This window comes from Sorex fumeus, unplaced genomic scaffold (genome assembly GCF_029834395.1).
Source record: "Sorex fumeus unplaced genomic scaffold, SorFum_2.1 ptg000008l, whole genome shotgun sequence".
NCBI classification, from domain to species: domain Eukaryota; kingdom Metazoa; phylum Chordata; class Mammalia; order Eulipotyphla; family Soricidae; genus Sorex; species Sorex fumeus.
In genome coordinates this window covers 37,989,248-38,007,844 of record NW_026606065.1, presented here as the reverse complement: position 1 = coordinate 38,007,844, position 18,597 = coordinate 37,989,248, and positions in this window count along the sequence as shown.

The window sequence follows — 18,597 nt, the reverse complement described above, 5'->3', positions numbered from 1 at the left end:
CTCAGATAGAGAAGGGAGCACCAAATAAAGGGTGTTAGGAGGATCCTTCCAGGATGGGAGATGCATGCTGAAAGTAGACTATAGACCGAATATGATTGCCACTCAATGCCTCTTTTGCAAACCACAGTACCCAAAAGGAGAGATAGAACAAAAGAGAATGCACTGCCACAGAGGCAGGGTGGGATGGAGTTATGGGGGGTGAGAGGGATGCTGGGATTAATGATGGTGGAGAATGGGCACTGGTTGAGGGATGGGTATTCAATCATTGTATAACTGAAACCCAAGAACAAAAATTTATAAGTCTGCAACTGTACCTCATGGTGTTTCACTAATAAAATTTTTTTAAAAATTAAATTACATTAAAATAAATAAATATAAGAAAATGTATCTGATTGTGAAGATCACTTACTATGTGATAGTCAAAGCTAGAATCATATCACCATTTCTTACAAATGATTATGATTATTGTCAGAAAAATTCAAATAAGCACTATGATTTAACGTAATAATTAATATAAAATGGTATTCTCAATTTCATACATGAGTAATTATGTTTATATGCACCAAAAATAGTGTCACAATGGCACATAAGTCTCAGAGCTCAAGTAGAATTCCCAGTCTATGAAAATAATTCAATCTCTTCTAGGCATATCTTTTATAATCTTCAATTCTCAGTTTCTTTTTCAACTCTTAGTAACAAAGTTGTCTATCCTTATACAGTAAGAAGATTAAACATAAAAGTAATGTTTAAATTCCAAGGTAATAACTAGTAATGTAAAAATAGTACTTGACTTAAATGCACTCAGTATGAAAAGTTATTATTGAGATTATTCATGTTTTCCACTCTAGAAAAAAGAACAACATTCTTGTTTAACATAGCCAAATAAACATTTTGTTATCCCTATGCCCCCAAAAATAATACTATATGGGAATAAACTTGTAGTTCTTGTGTTCACAGACTATGAGGCTTATGCTATTTGTAAATTATGTATGTGTGTGTGCAGTTGCCTCACAAAAAAAGAATTAGATAAGATGATCCTTTTATCAAGAAGGGCTAGAATATGATTATGGTGATGACTAGATAGAGAAAACCGAAGGGAAAAAGAGGACATTTCCTGAGTATGTGCTATATGCCTGGTTCAGTACTTTCCATTTATAAGCATTCTTTTAACTCTAACAATAAGATTAAAAAAATACATAAAATTTTTAATAATTTACGTTTTTAAGTGAGGAAACTGAGGTTTGGAAAGCTTACCAAATATTACATAATTTTCAACTTGTCCTGTCACATCATGCATAATAAAAAGTCCATTCAGCGTCTGCATTTACTCCTTTCCCTCCTCCTTGTTGTCCATTCCCTTCCCACCACTGCTCTTTGCTGCCCTTGTTGTGCTGACCAGGAAGTGCACACAAGCTTGAGTGCAGTGCTCGGACACTCGGCTAAGGTGCCTGTTTGGTGGTTGCAGCTTGTACAGAAGCTCACCAGTGCTTGCATACATGCTCACTGGCATATATTCACACACATGTGGTGTTCACATATGTATTCATGGGAAGGGAGTCCCAGATGTGGCCACAGTGCTCACACAGTTGTAACTGTAGAGCTCAGAGGAGGAGGTCCTGATTTTAGTCATACTACTTTCTCACACCTGGCTTTGGTATGTCATACACTGCACACTCTGTGGTGGTGGCAGGGGTCCCAAACAGCAGTGTGACCAGGAGTTTGGTAAGCATATAGACAGGACTTTGGTGTGTGGACAGCCCAAGGGATCAAACTCTTGACCTTGATCTTACAAGACAGACACTCTTGCAACTGACCCCTTGCCTGACCCCTTACTGCAGACTCTTGACTAAGGCTCTATCTCATTACTTCATTGCTAATTAGTTTAACTGCTTGATAGACTTAATCTACTTATAAATTCAAAAGATATTTCTCCAGATTTTCAAAGGTTAATTATAAGTATTAATAACAAACACAAAACAAACACTGTCCTACCATTGTTCATCAATTTGCTCGAGCGGGCCCAGTAACATCTCCATTTTGAGACTTGTTGTTACTGAGTTTGGCATATCGAATACATCACAGGTAGCTTGCCAGGCTTTGCCATGTGGGTGAGATACTCTCGGTAGTTTGTGGGGCTCTCCAAGAGGAGTGGAGGAATTGAACCCAGCTCGGCCAGGCTGGCTGTGCACAAAGCAAACACCCTACCTCTGTGCTATGGCTCCAGCCCAGTATTAATAAAAATAACACAATCAATAATGCAAAATATTTTTACAAATATACAATAAGTACAAATTGAATAGCAAAATGGTAGTTATTCTGACATGTATAATGTATATATTAGGTGATCTACATATATGTGATCAGTATACTGTATATGATTGTAACCATAAATATCTCATTAAATATATTTTCCAACACTTCTATAATGTTTGCCTCACAAGTGAGTTCTCAGGAATGCTAAGCACTTGGGTCATTTTGATGTTTATGTAGGTGCATCAGTGACAACAAATGTTATTTTCTGGTGGGAGATGTCAGAGAGACGCATGTGTAAAGGCAAAAGGCACATGGGAAATCTTTATCTTACTCTCAATTCTTATGAAACTAAAACTCTATCATTACTAATCTACCTTCTAAGAGTATCTGCACACTAGATAAAAAATAAGCTATTGGGCTGGAGTGATAGCACATTAGGTAGGGCTTTTGCTTTGCATGTGTCCAACCCAGGTTCGATTCCCAGCATCTCATATGGTCCCCCAAGTACTACCAGGAGTAATTCCTGAGTGCATGAGCCAGGAGTAACCACTGGGTATGAACCAAAAAGAAAAAAAGAAGAAGAAGCTATTAAAATTTTAGGAAAAGTCCTAAGTAGTGTACCTCTGGGAACCCTAAACATTACTGGAACAGCCCTGGTGTTCAGCCCTACCAGGAGTGGTCCCAGTACCCACCTTGAGTATTGCTTAGGAAAACTCTAAAAATTAGGAAGAAAATAATATTGAGTGTCATATTTTAATGATTCATCGAATAGCTTATATTCTGACATGAAATTTTATCATTTCTCTGTTGGAAGAGGTGGACATCAGGCATGGTGCAAGCTAACCACTAGTCCCAAATTCCAGGAAAGTAAGTGATAAACTTGATGTTAATACTTTCGCCTGTGATAATATAAAAGACATATGTATAACTAATGAATGTTGGACTTCACAAAGCACTCATGAGGAAAAATATTGAGGCAATACATTTAGCCAGTTAAATGCTGGTTTCAATGCACTAATCTCTTTGTATTTAGCTATATACATAATATATTAAAGATGTAAAATTGGGGGTGGCTATAAAAGTCAATTTGAAAATAGCACTTAGTGTAAACACAGGGTCAGAGTTCGAGATGAAGAGGAGTATATTTTGCATATGTGAGAAGTGTGAATCAATATGGCTATTAGACTACTAAATTGCAATAATCAGTTCAGTTCTTTTACCCTCTCAGAATATATTGTCTCAGTTAATATACATATATAAAACACTTCCAATCTCTTTGAATATACAGTTTACTGTAACTCGTTTTGACGGATGAAAGTGATAGAAGTAACAACATTATTTAAAAAAATAAAACTTTGGTAATAGAAGCTTTGTAGATTTTTATATAACTCTTCTTGGTTCCAGCTCAAGAATGAATCATATAATCAAGGCTCTGTTTACCCAGTTATTTTATCTGAAACTATCCTAGATCAGTTGATCTGAAGTTAGTCAATTGTTCAAATTATTGAGTTTATTCCAAACTAAAAATAAATATTACCTTTTTAAAGTCACTAATACACTTATAGTAAATATTAAGGTAGTGTGACATTTTTATGGCAATGAACAATTAATACACAATGTACATACTGCAACATCTGCTCTTCACAAAGAAACTCTTCATTTTAAAATACATATGAAACAAAGTTCTAAAGATAAAATTAAAATTATAAATTTAGTCATAAAAGCAATGACCAGAAACCTTGTACATGATCAGAATAGAGAAAAATCTCTGAAGACAATAGATAACATGTAAAAAATAACCCATAAATATTAGATTGTTTAAGTAAAGAATATGCTATATTTTTTTTCATTTCATTTCATCATCCTGTTATTCGTCGATTGCCTCGAGCAGGCCCCAGTAACGTCTCTTTCATCCTAGCCCTGAGATTATATTCAAGGCTCTTTAGGAGAATGAGACCCATCATTGTTACTGGTATTTGGCATATTTGGTACGCCAGGGGGAGTTTGCCAGACTCTGCCCTGTGAGCAGGCTATATTCGATAGCTTGCAAGTTTGTCCAAAGTAGGAATGAGATAATAAGATGTCATAAAAAGATGTCCTGATAAGATGTCGCGCGACCGCGAATGCAGCCGCGCAGTTCCGGGAGCTGGATTTTATAGCCTCTGAGTCTTGGCCGCTGATGGGATTACACGGCGCCAGGGGGCCAGGTGGTGGGTGTGACCCCCGCCTACTGGAATTTGGAGGATCTGGGTGGAAGATGCTTGACTCCAATCCGAGTAGGCTTGGAGATCTTGGCCCCGGAACCCCTTGGCTTTGCCCCTCTGCCAGTACCTTCATGTGTGTGGAGAGTGGTCTCAGCATGGTGGTGGCTGGTCCTGGAGGTCTTCAGCTGCCGGAGCCCTGGTCGGGGCGGGGAGGAAAGCTCAACCCGCTCCCCTCCAAGGGGCCCCAGCGAGGAACAGCCAGGCGCAGGGGCAGAAGACTGCACTGTTCTCGTCCGGGAGCTGGATTTTAGTATATGTGCTCGCTTCGGCAGCACATATACTAAAAATTGGAATGATACTATACAATGCTATATATGATATTTATTAATGTGTTGCCAAAGCCAGGTAATTTATTTTTTTTAAAAAATGGAAAACAATACTAGATATTTATGTAAAGGGAGAAAATAAGTAGAAACTTAAAAAATTATCAAGATCCAGAGTCTCGGGTTGTGAATATGGGAACATTTTTAACATAGATAAAATCACTTAAACAAGAGAGAAAATGCATTCTATAATAAAGACTATAAAACATAGCAAAAATTTCCATCAGTCTCTATACACCAAAAATATACCATCAAAACTCAGAATTCAGAGAATTCAAGAATTGCTAAAAAGTAATTCATAATATTAAGAGAATCTGTCCCAGTTCTTAAAGATTATAATAACTAGCAAAATAAAGAATTACAAAAAATTTTAGGGCACCAAATGGCAAAATTTATGACTTATATAGTGAAATTTATGACTTATATAATAAATAATTTCTTTCAATATCAGAAACCAAAATCTTTTTCTTTCATGCAATTATAAATATTTTATTAAATTTGAATAAATATTAATTTTCAAAAACTAATAATTGACAAAAACAGAGTAGCAAATATACCCTCCATCTAAAATGAGTTATTTTCTTCAAAGCAATTTTAAACTCAAAAAAAGAAAAAAAACCTAAATGCTGGGAAAGAAGGTAGTTGTGATAGAGAAGGAACCACCATGACAAAGATTGTTGGAAATCATCACTCCGGATAAGAACTGCTTCCTGGAAACAGATAAAGGAACAAATATGATAACCTCTCAGTACCTTTATTGCAAACAATAATGCCCCAAAGTATATAAAGACAGAGAAAAAGAGACAGACAGAGAGAAGGAAAGTTCCTTCCATAGAGAGAGGCTGGGGAAAGGGTGGCGGGAGGGAAACTGGGGACATTGGAGGTGGGAAATGTACAACGGTAGAGGGATGGGTTGTTGGAATAGTGTATGACTGAAACCCGTTTTGTAACTCTGTATCTCATGGTGACTCAAAAAAAAATTAACATTAAAAAAATAATTAAATCAAACTATTAACTCTTATACCAAAGAATAATAAAATCCAATGGTGCTGAATCCTTTGCAGAACCCGGCTTGCTCGCATGGTTGTCCTTCATCTAGTGTTCTGCCAATCCTATTCAGAATGACTCGAGTGAACAACTTGTAGATGACAGACAATAGGCAGATCGGGCGATAGTTGCCAATGTCATGAATGTCTCCCTTCTTGAACAGTAGTATGGTTCTGCTGGTTTTCCATTGGGATGGATCCTTGCATTCAGACAGGTAGCGTGTGAAGAGCCGAGCCAGTGTATTGATGAGTACTGATGGCAGGTTCTTCAGGTGTTCAGGTCTGACCTTGTCTGGGGCAAGTGCTGTTTGTTTCTTTACCGACAAAATGGTGTGTCAGATTTCGGAAGGGAGAACGTTGGGAACGACATATCCACCCTGTGGAATTTGGTATGTCGGCATGTGGACATGGCTATCGAAGAGATTTGAGTAGAAGTCATGGATAATCTTCTCCATTGCCGTTCTGGAGGATGTGATGGATCCATCAGGACGTCGGAGGGCAGTCATCTTGGTCTTGTAGTTGGCGAAGGACAGGCGGGCGTAACAAATACTTTTCCCAGCTTCTGCCGCATCTACCAGTACTTCTGCTCTTCTCTCTTTGAGGTCTTCCTTGATCGCATCTCTGCACTGCTTTGCGAGCTCGGACGTTAGCTTCAGGTTGCCTGAGGCATGTGCCAAACCATGCTGGCGAATAAGCTCAAGAGTTTTCGAAGACAGGCGTTTTTTTGTGGCTATCTCTCTCTTGGCGTTCCTCGCACATTCATGGAGGTGCAGTAAAAGTCGATCGTATCCCTCGTCAATGTTGTCAACAATGGCATCTTCCTGTGTTGCCACAATAGTGCCAAAGAGCTCCCAGTTGGTGGTCTTTCTGGGAGTTCTCTTTTTAAACTTTGCAGCCCTTTCTCCCCACTCTGTGAAGTAGAATTTTGCACGAAGGAGACGGTGGTCCGATCCCGTTCGGAATTTTGGGACAACAGCGACATCAGTCAGGCAAAACGATTGATTGAATATGATGTGGTCTATTTCGTTGTGGAATCATCCACCGGGAGACTCCCATGTCCAGCGTTTAGATTCGGCCTTCCGGAACTGTGAGTTACCACGGATGGCCTTGGTCAACATGATGAACTCAGACAGTCTCTCACCCTGTTCGTTCCAGTCTAGGCCATGGGTCTCGATGTGAAGTTCTCAGCTGAAGCTGATCTTCTCGGTCCTATCTTGGCATTAAAATCACCCACAATGATCTTGTAGAAGGTGTGGTCTTCTTTATAGAATTTCTCCAGCTCCATGTAGAACTTCTCAATTTCTCTTTCATCATAATGAGATGTTGGTGCATAGACAACGAAGATAGAAACTGCCGGCAGTGAGCCACATCTATTCAAATGTAAACGTCCGATTTGGGTTGTTAGGCATTCGAATGAATCAATGCTCTTGGCCACGTTTGTATTGACAAGGACACCGACGCCTCCTACACCTCTTTTATCGCATGTTCCGAGGAACAATTCTTCTCCAGTGTTGAAAACGGCATGGTGAGATTCGTGCCTTCTTGTCTCGGTCAGACCAATTATGTCGTACTTGATCATTCGCACTTGTACAATCAGGTCCTCGATGGATGCATCTGATGCTAGCGTACGTGCATTGAAGGTACAGATGATCATTTTTGTCTTCCTTCGTTGTGGCAGCCTAGTTCGGCCTTCAGATTTTATCGGCCTCTCCTTTCTCATCCTTCTCAGTGCTGCCATGTCAGTGAAGACTTCAGGGTCAGGTGAATGAGAACAGTTGTAGTTACTGGGTTTTGCATATCGAATACACAACGGATAGCTTGCCAGGGCTTCCGTGCGGGCGGAATACTCTCGGTAGCTTGCCAGTCTTTCCGAGAGGGATAGAGGCTTTTGGGGCGACCTCTAATCGCCCTCGTAGGTGTTACCATATTTGAACCCTATCAAATATGGTACGACAATTCCGGAAGATGGGTATTTAGTGTCTTATGATCTGTCGCATGGCCGCAAAGCAGACGCGCGGTTCCGGAAAGCGTCCTGGAGTGTGGCGGCGGCTGGGTAGTGGAGGTAGTGTCCGTAGTGTCTGCCAGTGGGGTATTTATCTGGTCCTGATAGGGGTAGGGTGGGTCTTATGTGCGCAATCCAATCCCTAGGTGGTTGGTGGAAGCAGATTAGAATCCCTGATTAGAATCCCTTTGTCACCTGTGGTTGGTGGGAGCAAGCAGAGAATCTCTGTCCCTGGGTCCGCCAAGCCTGGAGTCCAAGATCTCAGAGAGTTCCACTTATCTTGTTCTGTGGGTCTTCAGTCGTGCGTGAGTCTCGGCCGGAGCTGACATACGGGTCCGGAAAGCATCCTGGAGTGTGGCGGCGGCTGGATAGTGGAGGTAGTGTCCATTGACCATACCCACACAATAGTCGAGGTAGTGTCCATTGATCATATCCACACGATAACCAAGTTCATTGAGGTTTCTCGGGAGTTCAAAATGCCGCTCTGTTTAACGTTCATTGATTTAAAGAAGGCCTTTGATTCTATTGAGACGGAAGCGGTCATTGAAGCCCTAGCCAATCAGGGCATTCAAGCCCAATACATCAAGATCCTCTGTGAGCTGTATTGAGGATTCACTACCAGGATCTCACCATTCTACAAAGAAGTAATCATTGATGTCAAGAGAGGGGTTCGGCAGGGTGATACCATTTCACCGAAACTCTTCAGTGCCACCCTTGAGAACATCATGCGACGACTGGAATGGGAAGGAATGGGAGTGAAGATAGATGGTCGGCAACTACACCACCTCCGCTTTGCTGATGACATTGTTTTAATAACACCAAACATCAGCCAAACGGCACAAATGCTGGCCGACTTTGACCGTGAGTGTGGAAAGGTAGGACTACAGCTGAATCTTACCAAGACAATGTTTATGAGAAACAGCCTCGTTCCTGATACCTCATTCGCTCTCAATGGAACGACCATCTCCAAATGCAACAGCTATGTGTACCTAGGTCGAGAAGTCAACATGACAAATGACCTGGCACCCAAGCTGTTCAAGAGGAAGAGAACGGCTTGTAACGCCTTCAAGAACGTCGAAGAAATAGCTAAGAGGACGAAGAACCTCCAGCTCCGGGCACATCTCTTTGATTCCACTGTTCTTCCTGCATTAACATATGCCTCAGAAACCTGGGCCCTACGCAAACAGGATGAGAACATTATTCGGGTCTCCCAAAGAGGAATTGAAAGAGCTATGCTTGGAATATCACGTTTCACTCAAATGAGAGAAAGAATCCGGAGTTCCGACCTCCATCGACGATCAAGAATCAGGGACGCTGTCTCATTTGCCAAGGTGTCAAAAATCAGATGGGCTGGTCATGTAATGAGATTTAAAGACGACCGCTGGACTAGAGCTGTTACTAACTGGATTCCACGGGATGTCAAAAGACCGTGTGGCCGCCCACCTACCAGATGGTCAGACTTCTTCATCAAGATCATGAACCATCGGTTTGAGGCTCTTCATGTTCCCAGAGCGAACAGATTCCATTGTGCTACACTAGCACGCGACAGGGACAAATGGAGACGTTACTGGCACCTGCTTGAGCAAATCGATGACTAACGGGAAGTTAAGTGAAGTGATTAAGTGAATAAAATCCAAAGTAGACTTGATATTGGGGCTGGAGCAATAGCACAATGGGTAGGGCGTTTGCCTTGCACGCAGCCAACCCAGGTTTGAATTCCAGCATCCCATATGGTCCCCTGAGCATCGCCAGGAATAATTCCTGAGTGCAGATCCAGGAGTAACCCCTGTGCATTGCCAGGTGTGACCCAAAAAGAAAAAAAAAGTAGACTTGATACAAATAACTACAAACTCTATCAGAACATTAAAATTTCACCAAAGCTGAACTTTCTGAGAAAAGTTTATTTTTTATGTTTTGCATTGCTGCCATTGTCATCTGGCATTGCTCAAGGATCACTCTTGGAAGTGCTCAGGGAACCATCTGGGATGCCAAGGATCACACCTGAGTCAGTTTCTTATCAAAGCAACTGCCCTACTCACTGCACTATTGCTTGGTACCTTTCAATGAAAATTTATAGCTTTTATTAATTATGCTATTTAATAGTATATGTGCTAAGTTTAATGGAAACAAGATACTGCCTCATGGTTTTGATGCAGTTGCATCTCCAACTCAATTTATTATGGTGAAGTTCTGACACAGACACATCTAAATTCTGTTGTCAATTTCCCTTTACCAATGTGAAGGTGTAATCCTTCTTAAGGCTGACTACTTCAGAAGCCAGTTGCATTTCAGAAGTTACCAGGTTACCTGGATTTCTAGCAGACTGACTAAAATATTTAGAAGTCCTCACAATCCTCTAAGGTTTTCTAATTCACTAGGATGAAGTATTTATGATTGTAGATATACTGATTGACAGGGTGATGCAAATCAAAACAACAATGAGAAATCATCTCACACCACAGAGACTGGCACACATTCAAAAGAACAAAAGCAACCAGTACTGGTGTGGATGTGGGGGAAAAGGGACACTCTTTCACTGTTGGTGGGAATGCTCACTAGTCCAGCCTTTCTGGAAAACAATATGGACAGTGCTTCAAAAACCAGAAATTGAGCTTCCATATGACCCCACAATACCACTTCTCAGAATATATCCCAAGGATGCAAAAAAGCACAGTATAAATGACATCTGTACCTATATGTTCATTGCAGCACTGTTTGCAATAGCCAAAATCTGGAAACAACCCAAGTGCCCTAGAACAGATGACTGGTTAAAGAAACTTTGGGACATCTACACAATGGAATTCTATGCAGCTGTCAGGAGAGATGAAGTCATGAACTTTGCTTATAAATGGATAGACATGGAGAGTATCATGATAAGTGAAATGAGTCAGGAAGAGAGGGACAGACATAGAAGGATTGCACTCATTTGTGGAGTATAAAACAACATAACATGAGGCTGACACCTAAGGATAGTAGATACACGGGAGAGGCAGATTGCTCCATAGCTGAAAGCCTGCCTCATGAGCAAAGGGGGAAAGGCAGCTGGAATAAAGAAGGGATCAGCTAATTAGTGGCTGAATAAATAGCAGTAATCCTACATAAAAACAAAAGAAGGGATCACTAAGAAAATGATGGCTTGAGGAACTGGTCAGGATGGGAGATGTGTGCAGAAAGTAGATAAAGGACCAAACATGATAACCTATCAGTGTCTGTACTGCAACCCGTAATGCCCAAAAGTAGAGAGAGAGTATGGGAAATATTGTCTATCATGGAGGCGGGGGGGATAGTATACTGGGGATATTGGTGGTGGGGAATGTGCACTGGTGGAGGTATAGGTGCTTGATCATTATGAGATTGTAATCTAAACATGAAAGTTTGTAACTATCTCATGGTGATTCAATAAAATTTTTAAAAATTCAAAATAATTTTAAAAATTTTTAAAAATCTTGATCACTTGACATCCCGTTACTCATTGATATGCACAAGCAGGCACCAGTAACACCTCCATTTGTCCCTGTCGCATGTTAGTGTAGCCCAATGGAGTCTGCTCGATCTAGGAACAAGAAGAGCTTTAAACCAATCGTTCAGGGTCATGAAGAAGAACTCTGACCATCTCATAGGTGGGCAGCCCTGCAATCTTTTGATGTTCGTGGAATCAAGTCAGTAATTACTCTAGTACAGCGGTCATCTCCAAATCTCATTAGAAGTCCAGCCCATCTGATTTTCGACGGCTTGGCAAACAAGACAAGATTGTCGACGGAGGGCGGAACTCCGGATTCTTTCTCTCATTTGAGAGAAGCTATGATATTCCAAGCTTAGCTCTTTTGAATCCTCTTTTGGAGACCCAAAGAGCATGCATCCACTTTTCGTAGGGCCCAGATCTCTGAGGCATATGTTAATGCAGGAAGAAGTGTGGAATTGAAAAGATGTGCCCGGGGCTGGATTTTCTTCATCCTCTTAGCTATTTCTTTGACGCTCTTGAAGGTGTTCTAAGCCACTCCTGCGCAACTCAAGTGCCAGGTCATTTGTCATACTGACTTCTCAACCTAGGTAAACATAACTGTTATATTCAGAGATGTTCGATCCATTGAGAGCAAATGGGATGTTAGGAATGAGACCATATCTCATAAACATTGTCTTTGTAAAATTCACCTGTAGTCTGACCTTTCCACACTCACAGTCAAAGTCGGCCAGCATTTATGCCGCTTGGCTAATGTCTGGTGTTATTAGAATGATGTCATCAGCAAAGTGAAGGTGGTGTAGTTGCCGACTGTCTATCTTCACTCCCATTCCTTCTCATTCCAGTCGTCGCATGACATTCTCAATGGTGGCACTGAAGAGTTTCGGTGAAGTGGTATCACCCTGCCATGCCTCTCTCTTGACATGAATGATCACTTCCTTGTAGAATGGTGAGATCCTGGTAGTGAATCCATAATACAGTTCTCAGAGTTGTATTGAGTTTGAACGCCCTATTTGGCTAGGGCTTCAATGACTGCTTCAGTCTCAACAGAATCAAAGGTCTTCTTTAAATCAATGAACATTAGACAGAGAGGCATCCTGAACTCACAAGAAACTTCAATGAGCTTGGTTATCAAGTGGGCATGGCCTTCTCTGAGGCCACAGTTACATTTCCTACTCCCAGCTCTCTCGACTAATATCCCAGCCTTTATCAACTAATTCTGTGGGAAAAAAAAATCTGGCCACCTCAACTACAATACAACAATAATCCAGTGACCTATTCCATTTCTAACAAAAGGCTAGTATGCAAGAAACTGTACAAGCCCAATGTGGATCATGCTGAATCCTTTTCAGAACCTGGCTTGCTCGCATGGTTGTCCTTCATCTAGTGTTCTGTCAATCCTATTCAGGATGACTGGAGTGAACCACTTATAGATGATGGACAACAGGCAGATTGGGCAATAGTTGCCAATGTTGTGGATGTCTCCCTTCTTGTACAGCAGTACAGTCCTGCTGGTTTTCAACTGGGATAGAATCTTGCCTGTGAAGAGCTGAGCCAGTGTATTGATGAGTACTGATGGCAGGTTCTTCAGATTGTCTGGGCTGGGTATTGTTCGCTTCTTTACCAACAAAATTGCGTGTCAGATTTCAGAAGGGAGAACATTGGGAACAGCCTATCCATCCTGTGGAATTTGTTCTGTGTGCAGTTTGGACGTGGATATCAAAAAGGTCTGAATAGAAGTCATGGGTAATCTTCTCTATTGCCCTTCTGGAAGATGTGATAGATCCATCAGGATGTTGGAGGGCAGTCATCTTGGTCTTGTAGTTGGCAAAGGACAGGCGGGCATTGCAAATGCTTTTCCTGGCTTCTGAAGCATCTGCCAGCACTGTTGCTCTTCTCTCTTTGAGATCTTCCTTTATAGCTTCTCTGCACTGCTTTACGAGCTTGGATGTTTAGTTATGGTTGCCTGAGGCTTGTGCCAAGCCACGTTGGTGAATGAGTTCAAGAGTTTTCAAAGACAGGCATCTTTTTGTGGTCATCTCTCTCTCTCAGTGCTTCTTGCACAATAATTGAGGTGCTGAACCAGTCGATGGTATTCCTCATCAATGTTGTCAATGAAGACATCTTCCCATGTTGCCACAATAGTGCCAAAGATCTCAAAATTGGTGGTCATTCTAGGATTTCTCTTCTTAAACTTTGCTGACCTTTCTCCTTGCTACGTGAAGTAGAATTTTGCATGAAGGAGACAGTGGTCCACTTCCAGGTTCATAGGGGAGCCAGAAGCGCATCCCTTTCTTGCACCCCATGTGCACTCCTTTTTTCCGCGGCTCCAGATGCCCTCCATCGGGCAGCCAGAGGAGACTTTGGGAAACACCTGTCCGAGTTCACCCGGAATCCCATCCACCTCTTTGGGGCCCTGTCCTTCCAGGTTCCTGGGTCAGAGCATCCCTAGAACCAGCTGGAGGCATGGTCTCTACATTGGGGGCATGGCTTCCCCACAAGTGGGCATGGCCTTCTCTGAGGCCGCAGTTACATTTCCAACTCCCAGCTCTCTCGACTAATATCCCAGCCTTTATCACCTAATTCTGTGGAAAAAAATTCTGGCCACCTCAACTACAATACAACAATAATCCAGTGACCTATTCCATTTCTAACAAAAGACTAGTATGCAAGAAACTGTACAAGCCCAATATTAAAGAGCACCTCCTTCAATGCTTCACTAGATGCCCAACATAAGCCAAAGAATAATGCCTAAGAGGAAGGTCAGATTCTAGAAAGGTAGACGGGTGACCACCATTGACCAACTTTAATCAGAATCCTTTCCCACAATAAGAGGGAACAGTGCTAGTTAATTCCAGAGTTTTACCTTTAGACAACCAAAACAACATAAAGAAACAACACAAATCTCCACTACAAGGAAAGGATGAAGAAAAGAGTCCCGAATCCTCAGCCAGGTTTACCCACAAATATGCTCTCTCTGATAAAGAATTCTGAGATGAAATGCAGAGAATGTTCAAGGAACTACTCAATGAATCAATGGAGGAGATATCCAGAAAACTAAAGAAAAAATGAAAGAAACAGTAGAACGGATAGTCGAGAAAATAAAGGAAGAAATGAGAGCAGAAATAAAAAAATCTACAATAAGAAGTTTCACAAATAAAAGATTTGGTAGACAAAATTAAAAACTCAATAGGTGCCCTCAGCAGTAGGATGAATACAGCTGAAGACAGGGTCAGTGAGCTTAAAGATGAGCAACAGAAATCGCAAAGGGAACAACAAGCAATGGGAAAAGACCTCAAAATAACTCTAAGGAGAATCAGAGACCTAGGGGATGACGCCAAGAGGAACAACATTAGAATCAACGGAGTAGCAGAAAGACAGGGAGGTAAACCCCAATGAAAAAGCCACAGTCAAAGAAATCACTGCTGAAAAGTTCACAGAGTTAAAAAAATTCAGACATTCACATCCAAGGAGCCAAAAGGGTGCCAGCTAAAAGAGACCCTAATAAAAACACTCCATGGCTTATCATAATCAGAATGATGGATGTTGTGGAGAGAGACACAACACTGCAAGCATCAAGGTCAAAGAAGGAAATCACATATAAAGGAGCACCCCTTAGATTTACAGCAGACCTATCAGAGGAAACCCTCCAAGCCCAAAGAAAATTGTGGGATATAGTGGAAAAAACTCAATGAAATGAATGCCTCACCAAGAATACTTTATCCAGCTAAACTCTCACTCAAACTCCATGGAACAACTATACCATTTCAAACTCCATGGAACAGTATACCATTTTGTAGATAAACAACCGCTCAGGAAATTCATAGACTCAAATCAAATCTAAAAGATAGATTAAAGGGGCTCCTGTAAGATAAGAAGGAAATCACTTATAAACACAACCAACCCCTACAGAAAGATGAAACAAAACCCCATGACAATAATATCTTTCAAAGTCAAAGGTCTAAATGCACCAATCAAGAGACACGAAGTGGCTAAATGGATCCAGAAACTGAAACCAACATTCTGCTGTCTACAAGAAAATAATTTGAACAATCAGAGCAAACACAGACTCAAAGTTAAAGGATGGAAAACAATCCTGCAAGCAAACAGCTCCCACAAAAAAACAGGAGTGGCCATACTAGTATCCAACAACATCAATTTCAGGTTGAAAATGATTATAAGGGACGTGAAGACCATTTTCTATTTATCAAGGGATATGTACTATAGGAAGAAATCACACTCTTAAATGTATATGCACCTAATGAGGGAAGAGCTAAATACTTAAAACTACCGCTAACAGATTTTAAGGAGGACATTGCTAGCAACACGTTAGAAGTTGGAGTCTTCAACATCACCTTCTCACCTCTGGATATATCAACAAGAACAAAACTCAACAAGGAAACATTGGATTTGAAGAAAAAAATAGAAGAGAGAGAACTAATAGACCTATATAGAGCTTTACACCCCAAAAAGAAAGAATACACATTCATCTCCAGTGCACATGGAACATTTTCCAAAATAGACCATGTGCTAAGCCACAAAACACACTTCAATAGAATTAGGAAGATAGAAGTAGTATCAACAAAATTTTCAGACCACAATGCACTGAAGATAGAAGTGAATCACACAAAGACATTGAGAAACAAAGCAAACACCTGGAAATTAAACAACTCAATGTTGAACAATGAGTGAGTCAAGAATGAAGTCAAAGACAAAATCAAAAAAATACCTGCAAACAAATGAGAATGAAAACACGAGCTACCAGAAACTATGGGACACAGCTAAAGCTGTGCTAAGAGGAAAATTTATAGTGTTGCATGCATTCCTAAGGAAAGAAGAAAGGGCCTACATAGATAACCTAACCACACAGCTCAAGATCTTAGAAAAAGACCAAAAAAGGAACCCAAAATTGGCCTAAGGAAAGAAATAATAAAACTTACAGCAGAAATTAACGACATGGAAACCCTAAAAACAATCTGAAAGGTCAATGAAACCAAGAGCTGTTTCTTTGAGAAAATAAAGAAGGTTGATAAACCACTAGCAAGACTCACAAAGAAAGAGAGAGAGAAAACCATAATAAACAGAATCAGAAATGAAAAAGGGGACATCACAACAGAAACCAATGAAACTCAAAAGATCATCAGAGACTGTTTTGAGAGTCTGTATGCCATGAAACAAGAGAACCTAGAAGAAATGCATAAATTCCTGGATTCCTATTATCTCCCAAGATTGAACCAAGAAGACCTGACCCATGCATATCAAGGAAATTGAAGTGGTAATCAAAAGTTTTCCCAAAAAAAAAGCCGAGACCCAGACGGATTCACTAGTGAATTCTTCCAAACATTTAAAGAAGACCTTTTTCCAGTTCTCCTCAAGCTTTTTCAGGAAATTGAAAAAACAGGAATTCTCCCAAATAGCTTCTATGAGGCACATATCTCCCTAATGCCAAAAGTGAACAAAGACACCACCAACAAAGAAAACTATAGGCCAATATCCCTGATGAACACAGATGCATAGATCCTCAACAAAATATTAGCAAATAGAATCCAACAACTCATCAAAAAAGATCATACACCACGACCAAGTGGGATTCATCCTGGGGATGCAAGGATGGTTTAACATTCGGAAATCAATCAACATAATCTATCATATCAACAAAAGTAAAAATAAAACCATATAATCATATCAGTAGACGCAGACAAAGCTTTTGAAATGATCCAGCACCCGTTTATAATGAACACTCTCACCAAAATGGCTTTTTGAATGAACTTTTCCCAAGGTAGTCAAAGCCATTTACAACAAACCCATGGCAAGCATTATCCTCAAGGGAGAAAAACTAAGGGTCTTCCCTCTAAGATCAGGGACAAGACAAGGATGCCCACTATCACCACTTCTGTTAAATATAGTACTGGAAGTGCTTCCAATAGCTATTAGGCAAGAAAAAGACATTAAAGGCATCCAGATAGGAAAGGAAGAAATCAAGCTCTAACTATTCGCAGATGATATGATACTATATCTTGAGAACCCTAAATCCTCTACCAATATTCCTACAAACAATAGACTTTTACAGTAAAGTTGCAGGCTATAAAACTAGTGCCCAAAAATCCATGGCCTTCCTATATGCAAATAATGAGATAGAAGAAAGTTACAGATAAAAAAAGAAACAATCTCATTCACAATTGTGTCCCAGAAAATCAGATACCTTGGAATCAGCCAACTACAGAGGTAAAGGACCTCTACAATGAAAACTACAAAACGCTATTCCATGAAGTAAAAGAGGACATGAGGAAATGGAAATATATCCCCTGCTCATGGATAGGAAGAATTAACATTGTCAAAATGGCAATACTCCCCAAAGCTTTATACAGATTCAGTATGATCCGTATAAGGATACCCATGAAATTCTTCAAAGAAATAGATCAAGACTCCTGAAATTTGTATGGAACAACAAACGCCCATGAATAGCTAAAGCAATTTTTGGGAAAAAGACTTGGGGAGGCATTACCCTCCCCAACCTCAAACTCTACTACAAAGTGGTAATAATTAAAAAAGTATGGTACTGGAACAAAGGAGGTCCACAGACCAATAGAACAGGGTGAAAAATCTGTACACACAACCCCAAATGTATGAACATCTAATCTTTGATAAAGGAGCAAGAAATGTGAAGTGGGACAAAGAAAGCCTCTTCAACAAATGGTGCTGGCCTAACTGGACAACCACATGCCAAAAAAATTGCTTAGACCTCGACCTAACACCATGCACAAAAGTCAGATCAAAATGGATTAAAGATCTCAACATCAGGCCAAAATCCATAAGATACATCGAAGACAAGGTCGGCAAAATCCTCCATGATATTGAGGCTAACGATATCTTTAAAGATGACACTCCGAGCCGGTTTTCAACCCCTGATCTGCGTGGGACGGGCACAGAGGCCCAGCTCTGGGCAACAAAGCTGAACGGCTCCAATTCCAACAGGTACAGCCCGCCCCCAAGGGCCTGGGTCCCTCTCTGGGCACGCGCAGCTAGAAACAGCCCCTAGACAGCCGGTTTTCAACCCCTGATCTGCGTGGGACGGGCACAGAGGCCCAGCTCTGGGCAACAAAGCTGAACGGCTCCAATTCCAAACAGGAGACATTCCCAACTCCTCGCCCAGTGCCAGGGATTCTTCCCACTACATATGCCATAGGAACCATAAGCTAACTTCTTAGATGGAAACTTCTCTATTTTAGCTCAGCCACTAGAAACACAG